We start from the raw sequence: 18343 nt of genomic DNA, 5'->3' as shown, positions 1-18343 counted from the left end.
TTCTTTATTTAAAGAGGTTACTGAAGGTTACTTTTTAAAGACTATTAGGTTGGTGTTATTTATAATGAAATAGTAATTTAATACCAGACAGTAAAGCCACCATACAATTTCACTAGGTAGATCACTGCACAATGCAAGGTCACTGAGTTTATTAAGTGACTCATCTGTTGGTTTATGTTCAGTTTGAGAACCAGGACATCAGCTCTTCCACAAAGCTGACTGGATGAGTCAGCTCAATGTGGTCAGTATCATGTAATAAAGCAGCACCAGCATGTGGGACATAACAGTGATGGCTGGACATTTGCAACGAGCAATAATTTTCTGGATGTGTAATCTCACTATTCTTACTTTTAAAAAAGTGTAATGCTGGTTTTCCTGATGGGGGCATCTTTGCTGATTCTAATCATAGAAACCTAAATGTGTATGTTCCTTTAAGCATTTCTGAAGCACTTTCTTAGGCAATATATCTTGTCGGATACTTTCTATAACCTAAGACATAGATATGGACCATATCATCTTCATTTCCAGATGGGGAAATTATTACTTAGAGAGTATAAGTGATTTACTTAAAGTAAGTGATAAGTGGCAAAATGCATTAGAACCAGGTCATGTTATGAGTACTCAGTTGTCTTTATTATTCTCTTCCCCACACCAAGACTTAGATATCAACAGGTCAAGGCAGTAGGTCCAGAATCTGAGATGGTAGGTTGGGCATGAATGCTGAAAGAGAAACAGAGGAAAGGAAAAACTGTTGAAATAAGAGCCACATTTATGTTTGAGGCACATACATTAGCTTTTAACTTTCTACAACACTGTGGGGTAAAGTGGAAATGTTTTCTGAGTGAATGAATTTTATAGAGGAGAGATTCAACTGAATCTAAAATCAAAATGGGGCTATGATTTGAAGATCAGATGGGATTTTTGTCACCCCATTTGTTCAGAAAATTTTAGCTATCCTGGAATTCTCATTCAATAAAAATTGATTCTACCCTATTAATATAAAATGCCTTATAGTGGAATATAGGTGCTGATCCACACTAACAGGAGTAGGAGGTAGTCATGGGACAAAGGACAGCACATTGGACATAGTGCTAGGTTTGAGTTTAACACCAAATTCTGCTGCCTCACTTGAACAAATCATTTGACTTCCTTGTGGCTTAATCTTCTCATTTGAAAAATGGGACTAACACAACCTACCTCATAGAAGTGTAGTGAAGATTAACCTATAAATTGCCAGAATTATTCAGCATTGGATAGATTTTAGGAAATCAGTGAACCCTCCACTATTGCAATGCAGTAGTACATGTATATAGGCCCATGTACACAGTCCTAGACAGAGTGCTCATAATTGTTATCAGATTCTCAAAGGACTATTAGATGAACTACCACTATATGTGAAAAGGATTTTAAGTTGTGGAACACTATATAAATATTAAGATTCAAGGATAAAGAAGCAATGCTCAGAAGGGAAAAAATAGTAATTTTCAGTAGGAGAAAAATGTCTATTTGTCCCTAAGAAACTTGGATTGGAATTCTATAAGATGATTTGGTAAGTCTAATTTACATAAAACCTAAATTACCTATAATGGCAAAATTACTTTCACTTATAATAATTTTAAATTTAGGCTTGTTAAATGGTACTTTTGAACACATTCCATAGATGATAATCTCTAATTTACTAGTTTCTCTGTATTCTCAAGATTGTAATGCATATATCTGAGATCTCTTCATAATTTTCCTTAGGTGATGCTGTTGAACACTGAAGTGTGAGGTTAAACAAGTTTTTCCTGGTTCTGAGTAGATAATTAATCCGTTCACCTCTTACCTTGACTTAATGAATTAATTTATAACATACTTGAAGCATGTCAGTCCTTACCTCTTGCTAAGACCGGTATTTGGAATTACTAATCAATTCTCAATAAATATTATTTTTATGGAGATGGTCCTTTCAACACATTCAGCAAAACCAAACTTAACCCCAGGGTAGATTAAGGGAGGTAATGTGATGAAGAAGAAATAATAGCAAAGATCTTAACATTAGAAAACTTCCCTGAAGTACTAAAGAATTCATACTGCATTTAAAAAATAGATTGAGGTTGGTCAGTGGAGCAACAGATACGTAATTTGGATGGTACTATTGCTCTCTCAGACATAAAGACATCATTGTCTGGGGAAAGAGTTCTATTGTGTAAATAATGTTGAGATGACAGTGGAATTTAGATCTCCCAGACTCTTCCTTGATTTTGGCAAGGTTGAACGTAGTGGAAACCACAGTGGTTCAGGAAGAATGCCATGTTAACGATGTGATGTTTTATTACAGAAAAACGAAACCAGATGGTATAGGCTAGAATAATGTATCAGTCAGTGTCCCAGTAGGAAAAAGATGATTCATTCCAAAGAATAATTCAAGGAATATTTAATAAAGGAGTTATTTATGAAGATGTAGGTGGGATATAGAACTATCAAGAAGAGGTACCCCAACACTATTCATGCAGAGCCTATTTCCACCCATAGGCCTGAAGAGGGGATTTATTTACCTGGAAGGAGAGTCTTGTGGAGTCATCACCTTGTGAGGAGCCATGATCTCTATGGGGGAAAACCAGCAAATCAAAGTGACCCCACAGAGAGAGAGTTAGAGGATTATAAATACTCTGTTGCCTTTCTCCTCTCTCTCTCTTTCTAATCTCCTGCCAGGTCACTTGTGGTTGAACTCAAACAGAAGCCAGAGGGCAAGACAGCTCATTGGTATACTGTTTACAGGCTGGCTTCCTATAGCAGAGGAGGGAGGAGAGTTTAGCTCAAGAGGCAAATGGAAGATATCTTTTCCAGTTATGCTGTAGGAATGAAAAACTCCCCAACTTTGGTGGTTTATAATCCTAAAGTCTTCTCACTCAGGCTTAATGTTCAACATTTGTTCTATTTACTATGGAATCTGCCAGGGGAAGAACATGTAATTAGAAGTAGCTTAGCTTAAAATATCTGAAATGGCTTTCCCATCAGCATTCCTGGTGGTATTCAGAAAATATCATCTTTTAACCTTCTATCTAGGACTTATTCCCAGAAGTCTTTGCCTTTCAGGGTTCAGATAAAATGGAGAGTAGTTTCTCACTACTCTCACCAGATCATTAGCAAACTAGCATCAGGCTGTATATCTAAAATAGACTCAACGTCCAGCTTCCAAAACAACTCATAACAAGAGAACTTTTCCTTAGTATAGATGAGATTACCATCACCCTGCTCCTCACCGGTTTTGTACTAATTTGGCTTGACTTCCAGCTGCTGGCAACTGCTTCTCTTTTCCTGAGGGCTTTTCTGGCCCATGGAGCTTGCTCTGCCTGGGCATGTAACAGCCTCTGAGTGCTGGGGAAATACCATCACCAAGGAGCAGACCCAGAGGAGTTCCCTCATCCATGGATGGAATGGGAGTGAGGTGTACATTCTAGAGGACCTCACAGTTTCCCAAGGCTGTAAGACTGTAGTCACTCAAGGGCCACTTGCTTGATAAAGCACCTTTTATTGCCTTTCTTCCCTTCCTTTCCTTCCTTTCTTTTTCTTACAGTCTCCTTCCACATAAACTCTGAGGACTTAAATCTTTGTCTCAGGGTCCACTTCTGGGGGAAGATAGACTAAGGCTGTGGACTATTTCCTTAGCTACAAGCTCCTTTTTACCTATACTGTACTGTGGGGCCTGAAAGGGTATCAGGAAGTCTTTGGGCAGATATTGCTGGTAGGTAAAGGTGATAGAGGCAAAGACAAGCAAAGTAGCCAAGAGTAGTATAATGAAGACCTTGATTAGAAAGCCTTTCACTAAAGATGATGTGAAAATATTGCAGAGTCTTCCGACTTAGAAATTCCTGACATTATACATCATTTAGAGCATTAAAAAGTAAAATTATCAACTGTCTGTTGGAAAATGAGCTAAATATAAAATATATTTTAGAGTAATCCACTTTATATATATGTGTCTTTTGGAAAAAGATTTCATGCTTTGCTTTAATCTTTTAATCTGCAAAGATTGCCAATTATTTAGTAGATGGCTGAATTAGCTGCAAGTTCTCTATCTCCCCCACATTAGCCAACATGCATGGTAGAAGAGAGACAGGATGACTGTAATAAATACCCCATTCAGAAAATGGAAAATTGCATTATACACAGTAATCACTGGTCCACGGTAATGATGAAATCCTTTTGGACAGCTGTTATGAAGTCCTGGCAGTGAGGGATGTTCCTTGATTACAACTCAATTTTGCTCTCAGAGAGGAACTTCCTTGTTCTCTGTGGCCTCTGGTTCTGCTCTCTGGGAAGTTCTTGCTGGTCTGTTATATAGCATGGCCACATTTGTAGTGGGTGTTGAGGGCTCTAGAGTATTTTGCTGCATACTTCCTCTCTGAGTTTGGTGGCTTAAGAGTTGTTTTAATGCTCAGCCAAAGGCTTTTAAAAAATAAAAAAAGGGAGCACCTGGGTGGCTCAGCGGTTGAGCATCTGCCTTTGGCTCAGGTTGCGATCCCGGCCTCCTGGGATGGAGTTCTGCATTGGGCTCCCTGCAGGGAGCCTGCTTCTCCCTCTGCCTGTGTCTCTGCCTCTTTCTCTCTGTGTCTCTCATGAATAAATACATTTTTAAAAGTCTTAAAAATAAATAAATAAAAGTCTATTTTCTGTTTTTGCTATTTCATCAGAAATGAGCATTCAGAGAAGGAGAGGAGCCTATATCTAGGCTTAAACTAAAAACCTCACCAAGAGAAGCTACTAGTCCAATCATGAATATTCTCTTTATGTCTTACAACGTTTATGCCTTGAAGGTGGGGGCGATCAAAGGAAGAAAGTAATGAAGATACAAATTCACAAATAAACATCATTTACATAGATTTACAGTAAAATATATGTGATACATATTTGGTTGACAAGAGATTCAAAACTGTTTATCAACATTTTGTCAAATAGGTGAATGTATAAATAAACAGTACCTCCTAAATTTCAAAGAATTTCAGGGAAGGCTTATTTGTTTTTAAAAGGCCACATCAATAAATTAATAAACAGATAAAGAGAAACCTAATCAGGCAAATACTTTTGAGTCTTCCCTCCTAGTTGTTTTGGCAATATGATTTCCTTTAAAATTACTAAGACTTTCATCTCTTTACTTACACTTAGCTCAGTGTGCCAGTAGCAACACCTACAATTCTTTGTTAGACATCAATCTTATATCTGATTAATTTCATTTCTTTTTTCATTATTTTTCCCCCCAAGTCAATGACATCTACCTTAGGGCCATCAGCCTGGGGTTGAGGGTCTGGCTCAATCTAAACTTTGTCATGTAGTTGTATTTTCAGCTCTTTACTGACTCAATTAACAAAAATCTTATTCCCTAAGTAAGTATTTCCAGCTTTTCAAAGTTTAACATTTTTGGATGCATCCTTATTCCTTTTCATTTTTATGTGTACAGTCAAATATAAAATATATATATATGTATATATACACACACACACACGTATATATGTATATATCCTATTCATTCCTTTTATATATATTTGTAAAAGATTTAATGCTTTACTTTAATCTTTTATTTGTTTTTTTTTTATTTATTTTTTAAGTGGCTGTATGGCCAGTGTGGGACTTGAACTCAGGACCCTGAGCGTGCCCTGCCAGCTGAGCCAGTTAGGCACCCCTACTTTAATCTTTAATATACAAAGACTGCCATTTATTTATTAAATGGCTGAATTAGTTGCAAGTCTTTTCTGTGGTCATTTCTTTTTCTAATAGCTTACCAAATAAAGCTACTAATAGCTAATGCATGCTAATATAATTCTGTTTTCCAGTCTCTTTTGCTAGAGCCACAGGCTAGGAAGGTGTGTGGTTTGCCTCTCCAAATACCATCACATCATTGTAACTGAGAATTTTCCCGCTGCTTAACTTGACAATTCATATTTCCAGCCTTGATATTAGTTTCCTAGTTTTCTTCTGCCAGTAACACAGATTTTATGTTTTTTATTACTGCCCACTCTGATGGAAATTTCTAAAATAACAGTCATTACAGTAGCAGGTAAACCTTGAAATATAACTGACTTAATCTGGCAAGATTTTTGGTTTTTGCTGATGTAAAACCCAATAGTTAGATGGGGTGAGGGTTATGTTTTATAAATTGATCTAGCAGTCCACACTAGCAACACTCTGTTGTTTTAAATATATAATTTTCCAGGCACTGACATCTAGATAGCAGGGAAGAGAGAATAGAGATTTGTTTATGGGAGGTTTTTTTTTTTCCATTTTTTCTCTTTCATTATCTACATTTATATTAAGAATCAAAAGCAAGAAAAGGTCTCATCAGCTCCAAGAACATATTCTTCCTTCTTAAGAGTGTAGTTTATAGGAAGTTTTTATAGCCCAGCTGAGAAGTACAGATTATTTCGGTTACATTGCATTGGCTTGAAATAAGGCACTTGGCCATACCTAACTGAGCCCAGGAAGACAACATGCAGATTTTGATAAACCTATAACATTATAGTGTACTTTACTACCTTAATTATTATTTTTAAAGTTGTCTTTTGCATTAATGTGTTCCACTGTTTATACATAAGGACCTTTAAGAACTATGATTTCCAATTTACCACATTATGATATTTAGTCCTAAATAAAATGAGTAAGTTTAATTTTATGCATGATATAGTAGAATAAAATGTGGATCTACAAACTAAGAGATTAAACTTGTATTTGAAGCCTGGTGCAGTCTGGCTGTTTTATCTTGGGCAAATTACTTATCTTCCTTAAATTCCATTTTCTTATTTATACATTGAATGAACTGCCCAAGGTGATTGGTTCTCATCATTTTCTATGACAAAACTTTGATTATCTTTTATCCCTCCTCCGTCGTTATTTATAATGTAAGTAATGATTTTTGGACTGCAACTTTTATTAATCAAAGATATAGATAACTGCCAACATGTATCTTCAGATCAGCATGATTTGCTCTTATTATCACAGTGACAGACATGACTATCTGTTAAGACAGATGGTGACCAGGTAATTACTTATTTAAATTTTATGGTGCTGGGCTCACATAGGCAAACTATTTTCTAGAATTTTTGAGAAATTTAAAGTTAAATAGAGTATATTCTATCAACTATGGTTATCACTAAATAATCTTTCCTAATTTGATAAAAATATCTAGTTTCTTATTTTGTATTGAGATATGACTATCATACATCAATTCCAGGTGCATGTTAATTTCAATATATGGATTTAAATTTTGTATAAATAAGAAAGTTTTCTTGGATTATAGTTTTTAGTGTTTGCTCACTCCATGATTTTTATTTTCTTCATCGGGACTTCCAATTATACTCATGCTAGATCTTCTTTGTCCTATGTCTATCTCTCAAATTATTTTTTTTTCAAATTATTTTTAATCCCCATATTTAGTTTTTTTAAGTTCTTTTATTTTTTTTTTCTATCTTTTATTTTCCTAACAATTCCTTTCTGAGTTGGCTATTTACTCTTATATTACTTACAATTTAGTTTTCTTTTTTTTTTTGAGATTTTATTTATTTATTCTTGAGAGACAGAGAGAGAGAGAGGGAGAGAGAGGCAGAGACACAGGCATAGGGAGAAGCAGGCTTCATGCAGGGAGCCTGATGTGGGACTCGATCCTGGGTCTCCAGGATCATGCCCTGGGCGGAAGGCGGTGCTAAACCACTGAGCCAGCCGGGCTGCCCGAGTTTTCATTTCTAAACATATAACTTTTATTTCTAATTCTTTTATGTGGTCTTTCTGTTCCCAGTTCTCATTTTCTTGTTTTCTAGCTGTCACATTTCTGAGTTTTCTTGATTGTAAATTATTTTGTTCTTTAATGGCTTTGCCATTTAATTAATTCTCTTTTATTTTCTTTGAAAAATTGGGTTATGCTAATATAAAAATATGTAACATAATGTATAAAATAGGAAAACTCTGCTTTATGGACATGTTTTTCTGGTGACTTTTCATATTATATATTTATTTTTTCTTCCTATGCATTTTTATATTTATTTAACGTTATTTATTTTACATATTTATTTAATATGGGAGTCGTCACAATTCTTTTCTGTTACTCATATTGAAGTGAAATGGGGATTTCTATACTTTAAAGAGGAGATTTCTGTGTACAAGGTAGAAGTAGGTTAAGCCAGATTTTCTAGTATGGGCTCTTCTTTTGTACCCCTCTCTTCTTTTGCATCTTCTTGTTGGTGCACAGTCTTAAAAAATATTCTTTCTCTATATAGCCAAGTTTCTAGGGTTTTCTGTTATCTGTATGGTGCCCTCCACTATTTGTATATGAATTATCTATTCTTTTTGCCCTTAGTTCTGACCTAATACATTTATGTTTATTCCAAGAAGTTTTACCTTGAGTCCAGGGTTCTGACTTTTGCTGAGTATTTCTGATAGTCCTGAGAAGTCTTTCAAAACAAAAACCATAATAAAAGTAAAGGAGGACATTACATGATAGTAAAGAGGTCAATCCAACAAAAGGATATCATATTTGTAAACAGTTATGCACCCAGCATAGGAGCATCTAAATATATAAAGCAAATATTAACAGAAATAAAGGGAGAATTAGACAGCAATAATAGTAAGGAACTTTAATAGTCCACTTATATCAATGAATACATTATCCAAATATAAAATAAAAAAGGAAATATTGGCCTTAAACAACATATTAGACCAGAAGGATGTAATATATACAGAACATTCCATCCTCAAACAGCAGAATGTACATTTTTTTTCAGGTACACATGGAACATTCTCCAGAGTAGAACACCTCTCAGTCCACAAAATGAGTTTCAAGAAATTCAGGAAGATTGGAATATACCTTTTCAACCACAATGGTAGGAAAATAAAAATCAAGTACAAGAAAAAAACTGAAAAAAAAATCCCACAAAAAGGTGGGGACAATACTACATTATTAAACAGTCAATAGGTCAACAAAACAAAAAGCAAAGAAGAAATAAAAAAATTTTCAGATAAATTAAAATGGAAATACAACATTCCAGAATCTTTGGGATGCAGCAAAAATAGTCCTAACCAGAAGTTCATTGCAATACAGGCTCACCTCAGGAAAGAAGAAAAACCTCAAATAAATAATTTAACCTTATATCTAAGGGAACTAGAAAAACAAGAACAAACAAAGTCCAAAGTTAGAAGGTGGGAAATAATAAAGATCAGAGTGGAAATAAATAGATACTGAAAAAGTATAAAAGACCAATGAGCTGATTCTTTGAAAAGAGAAACAAAATCAGCAAACTGTTAGCCAAACTAATCAGAAAAAAAAATGAGAGATGGCCCAAATAAAGTCAAAAAGCAAGGAAGAGACATTATAGCCAATATTACAGAATTATGAAGGATTATAAGAGGCTACTATAACCAATTACCTGCCAAAAAATTAGACAATCTAAAAGAAAGGGATAATTTCATAGAAGCATATAATCTTCCAAGACTTAAATTATGAAGAATTAGAAAATCTCAATAAACCAATTATTAGTGATGAAATTGAATCAGTAATCAAAACAGTCCCAGGAAACAAAAGTCCACTTTTCAGGTGGCTTCAGAGATTAATTTTACCACACATTTAAAGGGGAGTTAATATCTACCCTCCTCAAATTATCCCAAAAAATTGAAGATGAGAGAAGAACATTTCTGAACTTATTTTATGAGGTCAGCAGCACTCTGATACCAATATCAGACAGAGACACTACAGAAAAAGAAGATTCCAGGCCAATGTCTCTAATACACAGAGCTGTAAAAACCTTCAACAAAATACTAGCAAACCAAATCCAACAACACATTAAAAGAATCATATACCCTGACCACGTAGAATCCATTCCAGGGATTCAGAGATGATTTGACATCACAAATCAATTAATATGATACACCCTTAATAAAATGAAGGATAAAATTCCTATGATCATTTTAATAGAGGCAGAAAAAGCACTTGACAAAATTCAATATCTGTTTATAATAAAAACTCTCAAAAAAAATGAACAGAGGGAACACATTTCAACATAATAAAGGCCATCTATGACAAACCTACAACTAACATTATACTTAATGGTGAAAAGCTGACAGCTTTTCCTCTAGGATTAGGAATAAGAGGGGCAGCCCGGGTGGCTCAGCAGTTTAGTGCTGCCTTCAGCCCAGGGCGTGATCCTGGAGACCCAGGATCGAGTCCCATGTCAGGCTCCCTGCATGGAGCCTGCTTCTCCCTCTGCCTGTGTCTCTGCCTCTCTCTCTCTCTTTCTCATGAATAAATAAATAAAATCTTAAAAAAAAAGGACTAAGATAAGGATGCCCACTATTGCCATTTTTATTCAACATAGTATTGGAACTCCATATACCTACAATGGGATATTAATTATAATAAAGAATGAAATCTTGCCATCTGTGTCAACATGGATGGTTGTAAAATATTATATGTTAAGTGAAATAAATATAATAGAGAAAGATAAATATCATATTATTCACTTATATGTGGAATCTAAAAAATAGAACAGATGAAAAAAAATGAAACAGACTGATGATACAGAAAACAATCTAATGTTTACCAAAGGGCAGGTGGGTGTGGATGGGTAAAATAAGTGAAGGAGATTAAGAGATAAAAGCTTCCAGTTATAAAATAAATAAGGCACAGGGATGGCATATAGGCACGGGGAATAAAGTCAATAATATTTGAATAATTTTATATAGTGACAGGTACCTAGAATTATTGAGGTGAGGATTTTATAATGTATAAAAATATTATATCCCTGAATTGTATACCTGAAATTAACATAATATGGTATATCAATTATAATTCATTAAAGCACTAGTTATAAGTGTCTGACACTTTCCACTAAAATCTATTTACTTCCAATTTACACATGATTAGTAATAGAGCAAAACCTTGTGCTCAGATTCACTCCATTATATTATTCACCGATTATTCAAAAAAGTATTCAATTATTCAAACAAACTTCAGTGAAACTGGAATTTAAAATTTGTGGCTCAATGGAAAGGGACAAGAGTTTCGATGGAGTTAGCAAAGGAACACAGGGCCAAAAGTATGGTGGATGGGCCTTTGGAGCTAAAATAAGAAATGTGGTCTAATGAAGCAATAGGATCCATGAAAGGTTTTTAAGTAAGCAAATGACACAAGTAGATTTAATTATTAGAAAGAAAGCTAGTGTTAGTCTACACCTACCAGCTTGGTCAGGGGATTCTGTGACAGGAAGTGGTTCTAAGAACTTAGGCAAAAGATGATAAAGTTCAGAATTAGGCATAAAGAAAGGATGGAGAAGAGGACTGGATTCAAGTTATTTCTACTATAGATCCCACAATAAAAGGAGTGTTCAGACTTAATGTGTTTTTAGAAGGAAATACAGAATAATGATATGTGAACTTCATACTAAGATTAAAATCTTTCAATTGAATTTTAGCTTTTTCCAAAGGAACATATATTGAATGGTCTCAACTTTTGGTCTGCCAATTTCATTTTACATGATAAGACTGTTCAATAAAGAAGAATCTTTTCTTTCCTCAGAGTGTGTTAATGTCCACTTTAACACCTCCCTAAATATCTCCAATGTGAAACAATTGCCATAGACATATCCAGATCTTCTAGGGCCATGAGTGCCTTTAATATAAGACAAAATTAGTCCAATGAAGAAGTGTGTTCCCATGGTGCTCACCAAAGTCAAGGCTTAGAGAACAAGTTACTGTTATCTCTTTCCTGGGTTTCATGTGTTCAAGCATATGATAATAAAAAGGAAAAAAAAGCTCTCTGGTAAACCACATTTATAGCCTTCTAGACTGCAAAGTTCATAGCAAGGGTCTTTATCTTTTGCAGTCAGTGTATTTCTTGAGACCCAGAGGTGTGCAAGGCACAGTTCTGTGGAAGACAGGAAGGAGGTGAAGAGAACATGGGAGGTGTTCTGAGCTGGGAGCTCATGGCTCTGTGGGGTACATGGATCTTCAAGCCTATAGGCAGGCTATGGAAGGCCTTCCAACTCCCCAAAGTCATGGTAACAATGATGACAGACATATTGATTTTTTCTGGGAAAAGTGTTCATTGCTCTCATTAGATTCTTTAGCTTTATAGAGCAGACATTTGAAGATATGACTAGACACAAACAATGATCAATATATGATAAGGACGAAAAGAGTGGTTCAAATAATAAGGTTTTGCTACTTCAGAAGATAGAATTAGTCTCAATGGACTTGGAAGCAATCTATTTAGTTATGTATATTTATAAAGTTTGTTTAAATAGCCATACAATGTTGGTTGGGCACATTTGTCTCTCTGAGCCTCGGGTTTTTTTCCATTGCCACGTCCTAGGTTTGTGGTGATAATTTATATAGAACAGTTTGCACAATGCTTGGGAAATGTTTTAATTACATATTTATGACAAATGCAGATATGACATTTGTTATGCATGTGTATGCATAGTGGCTATAAATATAAAACTTAAGCTTAGTGAATTGTTGAGGATCAGTCGTATTTCATTTATGATCATCTCTTGGAAGCTGAAGAAAGAAGATCAAGTAGCAAGAATGTTTATGTTTTGCAAGTACTATTTTTAAGAAGGCAAATGTTAGGTTCTGGTGTTAATCACCTATTGCCATGCCATGAATGAAGAATTTGAGTTAATGCAATCCCAAGTGGCAACCTTTAGAGTGAATGAGTCAAAGTGACATGACATGATAAATTAATTTTGGGGAGAATGTACAACCAGTAAGGATCAGGCCCTACCTCTGATGATGAAGATTGTAAGAACATTCTGGACAAAAACTGAACCCTGGTCAAACCAGGGGTGCTACTTTTCATATCTTGTTTTTTGAGTGATCCTGGGGGACTTAACTTGATTCTTCAACTTCTCCTGACACAAGTAATTGAAATGTGGGGCAGAGGGAGTCCTACACCAGCATGCCATAATCAGAGGGTCTGGTCACTACATGGCCTCCTTCACCAACACATCAATCAAAGGAAGGAGCCCAGACTGCACAGGGGTCTTACTTGAGGACACAGACAATTTTTTTGGTTCACTGCCCTCCACTGATTGGATCTCTGGCTCAAGAGTTCAAGTTTTGAAGACTTAATTTTTTAATTGGAGGACCATGACAGGTATCCTTTCTTTCTCCTGGTCTACCTCATCCCTCTATTATTTCCGTGGCTAGCTCACAGGCTACTGAGAAAACTTAATATCCCTTTTATTTGATTCCTTTGTGCTGATGTATGTATACCCTCTCAGGGAGACTTTCCCTCTGACAGAAAAATATTTTGGTAAACCAAAACAAAATAACTTACCCACAAGACAAAGTGATTACTAGTTGGAGATCTGGTTGGAAGATATAAGCCAGCTGTGAAGCAGAAACACATTCTTTTCTATGCCTTTTCATAATAGTATGCATAAAGTCATATGTAAGTCACATGGCATGTAGTTAGAGCAGAAAAGAGAGAAAGTGTGGCGGAAAGGAAAGAGCAGGGAGTTGTGTTGCGGAGCATGCTGGGGTTGAGAGCCAGGCCACAGGTTACTTGTTGCATCACAGTGGACCATTTACTCCTCGGAAATGCCCTGTCTGTAAATGCAAATAATAATGCCCAACAGAATAATGTTAAAGATTAAAGGTAAAGTGGGTAAAGTGCTTGGCACCCGTGAAACCTGAGTGAAGTAGAGCTATTTCAGTATTTTGTCAATGTTCAATTCTTGCTCTACCTTAAAGAAACTCCATATCAAGTACTTTGTTTTTATGTATGCAGTACATTTTTGCTAATCATTTGCTCTGTGCCAAGTGGTAAGTGCTAGGAAACAAGGGAGTAAACCAGAATCCCCACATTCAAAGACATAATGGTCTGTCTTTAGATGTTTGTGTCCATGTTCAAAGGGTGGAGTGTAATGATACCTCATCTTGTTGGAAATTTTACCTAAACAAAATGAAAGCTATGAGTTTCTATTTTCACTGTATGACATAAAAATGCACAGATAGCTCATATTTAGGAAAGGAAGATGTGGGAATTCTAAGGAGCTGAATATTGAACCCTGAAATATACCAGGGGCACAAAAATGCTGAACTGTGGTTCATTTCTTCATGAAATGCTTCTTCACTGTCCCCAAAATAATTTAATTTAATATTTGTCACACTGGATTCTATCTGAAGTCAATCTGACTTGAGTTTTAGATCCAAGATCTTCCTTTTCATTCATTTCTTATCAAAATACCAAGTTCCCCAAATAGATCTATGAATTTTTAAAAATATGTAATCAGCTTTTTTTTTTTTGCAACAAGTTTGCCACTAGAACACTGGTATCATGAGGACCACCACTAAACCTAAACCAAAATGGGAAAGGAAAAGACTCATATCAACATCATTGTCATGACATGTAGATTCAGGCAAGTCTACTACTGGTCATCTGTTCTACAAATGTGGTGGGATCGACAAAAGAACTATTGAAAAAATGTGAGAAGGAGGCTCCTGAGATGAGAAAGGGACCCTTCAAGTATATCTGGGTAGTGGACGAACTAAAAGCAGAACATGAACATGATATCACCATTGATATCTCCTTGTGGAAATTCAAGACCAGTAAGTATTATGTGACTGTCATTGACACCCCAACACACAGAGATTCTCAAAACCATTATGACTGACACATCTCATGCTGACTGCTCTGTCCTGATTGTCACTGCTGTTTTTGGTGAATTTGAAAGAGTTCTCTCCAAAAATGGGTGGACTCATGAGCAAGCCCTTCTGGCTTACCCACTGGATGTGAAACAACTAATCTTTGGTGTTCACAAAATGGGGTCCACTGAGCCACCCTACAGCCAGATGATATGAGGAAATAATTAACGAAGTCAACACCTACATTAAGAAAATTGGCCACAGTTCCAAAACAGCAGTATATGCACCATTTTTGGTTGGAACGGTGACGTCATACATGCTGGAGCCAAGTGCTAACCTGTCTTGGTTCAAGGCATGGAAAGCCACCTGTAAAGATGGCAATGCCTGCGGAACAGCACTGCTTGAAACTCTGGATTGCATTGTCACCAACTCATCGAACTGACAAGCCCTTGGGTCTGGACCTCCAGGAGGTCTACAAAATTGGTGATATTGGTGCTGTCCCTGTGGCCTGAGTGGGGACTGGTTTTTATTGTTGCTGCTGTTGTTGTTGTTTTTTAAGATTTACTTATTTATTTTAGAAGCAGAGAGGGACAGAGGGAAAGGGAGAGAGAATCCTAAGTGGACTCCATGCTGAGTGTGGAGCCCAATGTTGGGCTCAATCTTATGACCCCAAGGGTCTCAGACACTCAACTGACTGTGCCCCTCAGGCATCCCAGGAACTGGTGTTCTTAAACCTGGCATAGGAGTCACCTTCGCTTCAGTCAATGATATAGCTGAAGTCAAGTCTGCTGAAATGCACCACGAAGCATCGAGTGAGGCTATTCCTGGGGATACTGTGGGCTTCAATGTCAAGAACATATGTGTCGAAGACGTTTATCGTGGCACTGTGGCTGGTGACAATAAAAATGACCCACCAACAGAAGCAGGTGGTTTCACAGCTCAGCTGATTATCCTGAACCATCCAGCCAAATCAGTGTTGGATATGCACCTGTGTTGGATTGTGACACAGCTCACTTTGCTTGCACATCTGCTGAACTGAAGGGGAAGATGGACCACAGTCCTGGAAAAAAGCTGGAAGATGGCCCCAAGTTTCTGAAATCTGGTGATGCTGCCATCATTGATACTGTTCCTGGCAATCCTACGTAGGTTGAGAGCTTCCCTGATTATTCTCCTCAGGGCCATTTTGCTGTTTGTGACAGGAGACAGACGGTTTCTGTGGGTGTCATCGAAGCAGTGGACGAGAGGGCAGTTGGAGCTGGCAAGATCACCAAGTCTGCCCAGAGAGCTCAGAAAGCTCAGTGAACATTATCCCCAACACCTGCCACCCCAGTCTTAATCGGTGGAAGAATGGTCTCAAAGCAGTTTGTGTCAATTCACCATTTAAGTTTAATAGTAAGAGACTGGTTAACGATAGCAGTGCATCGTAAAACATTCAGAAGGAAAAGAGAATGTTTTGTGGACCATTTGGTGTGTGTATGTGTGTGTGTGTGTGTGTGTGAGTTTAAAATTACTAATTTTTAAAATCAATACTTTTCAATGAAAGCAACTTGACCAAAGATCTGTCACAATTTTGAGGTCCATTAAAACAAAAGTTTAATGAGAAAAAAATGTTTAAATAAATAAAAGATAGAATCAAATTTTACTCTGCATCACTGTTCAGCTGTTTTTTTTTCCCCCAATGTCCAAGAAACTTCTTAACACCTACTTTACAAAATAAGCAAGAAATTGTCTATTTTGGGGATGGAAAAAAAGGGGGTGGGAAATGAGACGTCTGGCCTAACCTCCTGTTATTTAGGCATGGAAATGATTTGTTTAGTGATCCTGCCACAATCGTAAAACAGCTTTTGCATTGTCTTGATTTCTCCATGTGTTTTGAAAGAGAATAGTGCACTTAAACTCTTGTTTTAATTCTTGAGAATTAAGTGTACATTTGGGGAGGGCAAAAAGGGGCATTATTGAAAGAAAAATGTTTCTAATATAACTTGGGAGACAACACAGAAAAAGAAAATGAATCAATGATTTTATTTTTGATTGAAAGGGATTTTATTTTACTTTTTTATGAATATTTTTACTTTATCTGACAGAGAGAGCCAGAGAGCACAAGTTGGGGGAATAGGAGAGGGAGATCCAGTCTCTGCTTGGATCAGGGAGCCCTTTGCAGGGCTCAGTCCCATGGTCCTGGGATCATGGTCTGAGCTGAAGGCAACCACTTCTCCCACTGAGCCACCCAGGTGCCCCACACTGAAAGGGATTTTAGAGCTCATCTTATTTAACTTCCATGTGTACAGATGAATGAACTGAATGTAAGTATCTTGCCCGGGAAGATCACGTAAACTAAGATGTCCTGACTTCTAGAATAGGGCTATGCTCCCCTCCAACTGTTATCATGGGATTATAGTGCAGAATGGTTTAATAAATATCATCATGTTGCCATTACTGTTTGTGAGGCCCGGTTGTACGTACAAAGTTTATGTAATACCCGATACGGAAATCCTAGTGCCCTAAAGTAACTGTTTAATGACGATGCCTTTGCTCTGTTCAGACCAGTGAAATGAACACACATTTCTAGCTCCATTTAATAAAAGGTCTCCTTGAGGGCACTAAATCCTGCTCTTCTGGAAAAGCTCATCCACCTCACATGGGTAAACAATTCGCTTCTTCACAAATTTTGTTTACTCACAGTCCATAAACAGAATAAATCCTGCTTTGTGTTATTGCTGTTATCACAAAATCAGACAGACTTCCCTGGAATGAATGGCGGTAGACTGTTGCTAACGTGTGTATCGGTTCTACACAGCTTCATGGAAAGGAAGAACAGGCTGACTAAACATGTTAGATTTACAGTTAGTTACATGACTAATCATTTACTTGTAGTTACTCTGGATACTTCTGTAGTGATGGGAAGCTAGTAGTCACTGTGGATGGCTTAAAAATAAAGTAGCCCATTTCATAGTTCGTAGGTAAACATTTCTGAGTTTTAAAAAATTTAATCAGGCAGAAAAATTTGCATTGGCTTCACCTGTATTCACCCAAACTATATTCTTTCTACCTTTATTTCATTACTTTCCTCAGCACATTGGTCTTTAACTCTTTCAGAGATCTAATTTTAAGATAAATTATAGGAAAGTAAATTTTTTAAAGATTTATTTTTTATTTTCAGAGAGAGAGAGAGAGACAGACAGAATGAGCAGGAAGAGGGGCACAGGGAGAGTATCTTTCACACAGACTCCTTGCTGAATGCAGAGCCTGATGCAGGGACTCTATCTCGCAACCCATGAGACCATGCCTTGAGCCAAAACCAAGAGTTGCTCACTTAACCGACTGAGCCACCTGGGTTCCCCTATATGAAAGTAAATTTTGAAAGAAACCAGTCAAGACCTAGATTTATGAAAAACAAAAATGGAATTAGGTGGTTGGAATCCTGTTGGTATTATTCAGTATCTTTTGTTTTTCAAACAAAATTTTCTTATCACTGTAGTTAAGGCTGGTGAGATTAGTGATTCTATTTTAAAAATATATTTGTAATTCAAGTTGCTTGGATTTTATTCTTTTTGGGGGGGCTTGCTTTCTTTTCCTTCACTTCCTTCCTTTATTCTTCTTTCTTATTTTTTTTTTTGTCAAACACAATATGCATAAAGAAGAAATAGTAAGAGATAACCATATATACTCCAGTTGCTTCACTTTGGAGAATTCTCTCTCTTTCCTGTCTATGCCTTAACCAAAAGAAAATTTC

At 36.5% G+C, this 18343-nt stretch overlaps 1 long non-coding RNA gene and 1 pseudogene across 1 annotated transcript; one reads left to right on the top strand and one right to left on the bottom strand.

The window, feature by feature from the left end:
• Positions 1-611: 611 nt before the first annotated feature.
• On the bottom strand, positions 612-13508 carry LOC140626179 (uncharacterized). Its single transcript, XR_012025377.1, has 3 exons — positions 13301-13508; positions 2538-2586; positions 612-720 (listed from the first exon to the last, which is right to left on the bottom strand). It is a non-coding gene; the product is annotated as an uncharacterized lncRNA (long non-coding RNA).
• Positions 13509-14331: 823 nt separating this feature from the next.
• Positions 14332-15912, top strand: LOC140626223 (elongation factor 1-alpha 1-like; annotated as a pseudogene).
• The last annotated feature ends 2431 nt before the right edge of the window (positions 15913-18343 follow it).

Source organism: Canis lupus, chromosome 37 (genome assembly GCF_048164855.1).
Source record: "Canis lupus baileyi chromosome 37, mCanLup2.hap1, whole genome shotgun sequence".
In the NCBI taxonomy this organism is placed as follows: domain Eukaryota; kingdom Metazoa; phylum Chordata; class Mammalia; order Carnivora; family Canidae; genus Canis; species Canis lupus.
Note: the sequence above shows the minus strand (reverse complement) of the source record. Positions and strands in the feature narration are given on the sequence as shown.